This window comes from Musa acuminata, unplaced genomic scaffold (genome assembly GCF_036884655.1).
Source record: "Musa acuminata AAA Group cultivar baxijiao unplaced genomic scaffold, Cavendish_Baxijiao_AAA HiC_scaffold_36, whole genome shotgun sequence".
Taxonomy (NCBI): domain Eukaryota; kingdom Viridiplantae; phylum Streptophyta; class Magnoliopsida; order Zingiberales; family Musaceae; genus Musa; species Musa acuminata.
The window spans coordinates 112,501-117,500 of record NW_027020318.1 but is presented as its reverse complement, the minus strand read 5'-3'; positions in this window follow the sequence as shown (position 1 = coordinate 117,500).

The window sequence follows — 5,000 nt, the reverse complement described above, 5'->3', positions numbered from 1 at the left end:
GAGGCAGCACCGTCCCTGCTATACGAAAGCCCCATCCAGCCCTGTGCCACCCGGGGGGTTCCAGGGTGCTGAGATGGCTGACGTTTTGCTCCGCTCACGACGGTCACCGCACCACGCAAGAACAGGCCAAAAACTGGCCAAAACAGCCCAAAAACGGGCCAAAACTGGCCATTTTTGGCTGCGCGAGCGAGCGGCGAGCGGCGAACAGCGAGCGAAGCGAGAGGCAGCACCGTCCCTGCTATACGAAAGCCCCATCCAGCCCTGTGCCACCCGGGGGGTTCCAGGGTGCTGAGATGGCTGACGTTTTGCTCCGCTCTCGACGGTCACCGCGCAATGCAAGAACAGGCCAAAAACTGGCCAAAACGGCCCAAAAACGGGCCAAAACTGGCCATTTTTGGCTGCGCGAGCGGCGAGCGGCGGACAGCGAGCGAAGCGAGAGGCAGCACCGTCCCTGCTATACGAAAGCCCCATCCAGCCCTGTGCCACCCGGGGGGTTCCAGGGTGCTGAGATGGCTGACGTTTTGCTCCGCTCTCGACGGTCACCGCGCAATGCAAGAACAGGCCAAAAACTGGCCAAAACGGCCCAAAAACGGGCCAAAACTGGCCATTTTTGGCTGCGCGAGCGAGCGGCGAGCGGCGGACAGCGAGCGAAGCGAGAGGCAGCACCGTCCCTGCTATACGAAAGCCCCATCCAGCCCTGTGCCACCCGGGGGGTTCCAGGGTGCTGAGATGGCTGACGTTTTGCTCCGCTCTCGACGGTCACCGCGCAATGCAAGAACAGGCCAAAAACTGGCCAAAACGGCCCAAAAACGGGCCAAAACTGGCCATTTTTGGCTGCACGAGCGAGCGGCGAGCGGCGGACAGCGAGCGAAGCGAGAGGCAGCACCGTCCCTGCTATACGAAAGCCCCATCCAGCCCTGTGCCACCCGGGGGGTTCCAGGGTGCTGAGATGGCTGACGTTTTGCTCCGCTCTCGACGGTCACCGCGCAATGCAAGAACAGGCCAAAAACTGGCCAAAACGGCCCAAAAACGGGCCAAAACTGGCCATTTTTGGCTGCACGAGCGAGCGGCGAGCGGCGGACAGCGAGCGAAGCGAGAGGCAGCACCGTCCCTGCTATACGAAAGCCCCATCCAGCCCTGTGCCACCCGGGGGGTTCCAGGGTGCTGAGATGGCTGACGTTTTGCTCCGCTCTCGACGGTCACCGCGCAATGCAAGAACAGGCCAAAAACTGGCCAAAACGGCCCAAAAACGGGCCAAAACTGGCCATTTTTGGCTGCACGAGCGAGCGGCGAGCGGCGGACAGCGAGCGAAGCGAGAGGCAGCACCGTCCCTGCTATACGAAAGCCCCATCCAGCCCTGTGCCACCCGGGGGGTTCCAGGGTGCTGAGATGGCTGACGTTTTGCTCCGCTCTCGACGGTCACCGCGCAATGCAAGAACAGGCCAAAAACTGGCCAAAACGGCCCAAAAACGGGCCAAAACTGGCCATTTTTGGCTGCGCGAGCGAGCGGCGAGCGGCGGACAGCGAGCGAAGCGAGAGGCAGCACCGTCCCTGCTATACGAAAGCCCCATCCAGCCCTGTGCCACCCGGGGGGTTCCAGGGTGCTGAGATGGCTGACGTTTTGCTCCGCTCTCGACGGTCACCGCGCAATGCAAGAACAGGCCAAAAACTGGCCAAAACGGCCCAAAAACGGGCCAAAACTGGCCATTTTTGGCTGCACGAGCGAGCGGCGAGCGGCGGACAGCGAGCGAAGCGAGAGGCAGCACCGTCCCTGCTATACGAAAGCCCCATCCAGCCCTGTGCCACCCGGGGGGTTCCAGGGTGCTGAGATGGCTGACGTTTTGCTCCGCTCTCGACGGTCACCGCGCAATGCAAGAACAGGCCAAAAACTGGCCAAAACGGCCCAAAAACGGGCCAAAACTGGCCATTTTTGGCTGCACGAGCGAGCGGCGAGCGGCGGACAGCGAGCGAAGCGAGAGGCAGCACCGTCCCTGCTATACGAAAGCCCCATCCAGCCCTGTGCCACCCGGGGGGTTCCAGGGTGCTGAGATGGCTGACGTTTTGCTCCGCTCTCGACGGTCACCGCGCAATGCAAGAACAGGCCAAAAACTGGCCAAAACGGCCCAAAAACGGGCCAAAACTGGCCATTTTTGGCTGCACGAGCGAGCGGCGAGCGGCGGACAGCGAGCGAAGCGAGAGGCAGCACCGTCCCTGCTATACGAAAGCCCCATCCAGCCCTGTGCCACCCGGGGGGTTCCAGGGTGCTGAGATGGCTGACGTTTTGCTCCGCTCTCGACGGTCACCGCGCAATGCAAGAACAGGCCAAAAACTGGCCAAAACGGCCCAAAAACGGGCCAAAACTGGCCATTTTTGGCTGCGCGAGCGAGCGGCGAGCGGCGGACAGCGAGCGAAGCGAGAGGCAGCACCGTCCCTGCTATACGAAAGCCCCATCCAGCCCTGTGCCACCCGGGGGGTTCCAGGGTGCTGAGATGGCTGACGTTTTGCTCCGCTCTCGACGGTCACCGCGCAATGCAAGAACAGGCCAAAAACTGGCCAAAACGGCCCAAAAACGGGCCAAAACTGGCCATTTTTGGCTGCACGAGCGAGCGGCGAGCGGCGGACAGCGAGCGAAGCGAGAGGCAGCACCGTCCCTGCTATACGAAAGCCCCATCCAGCCCTGTGCCACCCGGGGGGTTCCAGGGTGCTGAGATGGCTGACGTTTTGCTCCGCTCTCGACGGTCACCGCGCAATGCAAGAACAGGCCAAAAACTGGCCAAAACGGCCCAAAAACGGGCCAAAACTGGCCATTTTTGGCTGCACGAGCGAGCGGCGAGCGGCGGACAGCGAGCGAAGCGAGAGGCAGCACCGTCCCTGCTATACGAAAGCCCCATCCAGCCCTGTGCCACCCGGGGGGTTCCAGGGTGCTGAGATGGCTGACGTTTTGCTCCGCTCTCGACGGTCACCGCGCAATGCAAGAACAGGCCAAAAACTGGCCAAAACGGCCCAAAAACGGGCCAAAACTGGCCATTTTTGGCTGCACGAGCGAGCGGCGAGCGGCGGACAGCGAGCGAAGCGAGAGGCAGCACCGTCCCTGCTATACGAAAGCCCCATCCAGCCCTGTGCCACCCGGGGGGTTCCAGGGTGCTGAGATGGCTGACGTTTTGCTCCGCTCTCGACGGTCACCGCGCAATGCAAGAACAGGCCAAAAACTGGCCAAAACGGCCCAAAAACGGGCCAAAACTGGCCATTTTTGGCTGCACGAGCGAGCGGCGAGCGGCGGACAGCGAGCGAAGCGAGAGGCAGCACCGTCCCTGCTATACGAAAGCCCCATCCAGCCCTGTGCCACCCGGGGGGTTCCAGGGTGCTGAGATGGCTGACGTTTTGCTCCGCTCTCGACGGTCACCGCGCAATGCAAGAACAGGCCAAAAACTGGCCAAAACGGCCCAAAAACGGGCCAAAACTGGCCATTTTTGGCTGCACGAGCGAGCGGCGAGCGGCGGACAGCGAGCGAAGCGAGAGGCAGCACCGTCCCTGCTATACGAAAGCCCCATCCAGCCCTGTGCCACCCGGGGGGTTCCAGGGTGCTGAGATGGCTGACGTTTTGCTCCGCTCTCGACGGTCACCGCGCAATGCAAGAACAGGCCAAAAACTGGCCAAAACGGCCCAAAAACGGGCCAAAACTGGCCATTTTTGGCTGCACGAGCGAGCGGCGAGCGGCGGACAGCGAGCGAAGCGAGAGGCAGCACCGTCCCTGCTATACGAAAGCCCCATCCAGCCCTGTGCCACCCGGGGGGTTCCAGGGTGCTGAGATGGCTGACGTTTTGCTCCGCTCTCGACGGTCACCGCGCAATGCAAGAACAGGCCAAAAACTGGCCAAAACGGCCCAAAAACGGGCCAAAACTGGCCATTTTTGGCTGCACGAGCGAGCGGCGAGCGGCGGACAGCGAGCGAAGCGAGAGGCAGCACCGTCCCTGCTATACGAAAGCCCCATCCAGCCCTGTGCCACCCGGGGGGTTCCAGGGTGCTGAGATGGCTGACGTTTTGCTCCGCTCTCGACGGTCACCGCGCAATGCAAGAACAGGCCAAAAACTGGCCAAAACGGCCCAAAAACGGGCCAAAACTGGCCATTTTTGGCTGCACGAGCGAGCGGCGAGCGGCGGACAGCGAGCGAAGCGAGAGGCAGCACCGTCCCTGCTATACGAAAGCCCCATCCAGCCCTGTGCCACCCGGGGGGTTCCAGGGTGCTGAGATGGCTGACGTTTTGCTCCGCTCTCGACGGTCACCGCGCAATGCAAGAACAGGCCAAAAACTGGCCAAAACGGCCCAAAAACGGGCCAAAACTGGCCATTTTTGGCTGCGCGAGCGAGCGGCGAGCGGCGGACAGCGAGCGAAGCGAGAGGCAGCACCGTCCCTGCTATATACGAAAGCCCCATCCAGCCCTGTGCCACCCGGGGGGTTCCAGGGTGCTGAGATGGCTGACGTTTTGCTCCGCTCACGACGGTCACCGCACCACGCAAGAACGGACCATAAACAGGCCAAAACAGCCCAAAAACGGGCCAAAACTGGTCATTTTTGGCTGCGCGAGCGAGCGGCGAGCGGCGAACAGCGAGCGAAGCGTGAGGCAGCACCGTCCCTGCTATACGAAAGCCCCATCCAGCCCTGTGCCACCCGGGGGGTTCCAGGGTGCTGAGATGGCTGACGTTTTGCTCCGCTCACGACGGTCACCGCGCCATGCAAGAACGGACCAAAAACAGGCCAAAACAGCCCAAAAACGGGCCAAAACTGGCCATTTTTGGCTGAGCGAGCGAGCGGTGAGCGGCGAACAGCGAGCGAAGCGAGAGGCAGCACCGTCCCTGCTATACGAAAGCCCCATCCAGCCCTGTGCCACCCGGGGGGTTCCAGGGTGCTGAGATGGCTGACGTTTTGCTCCGCTCACGACGGTCGCCGTGCCACGCAAGAACGGACCAAAAACAGGCCAAAACAGCCCAAAAACGGGCCAA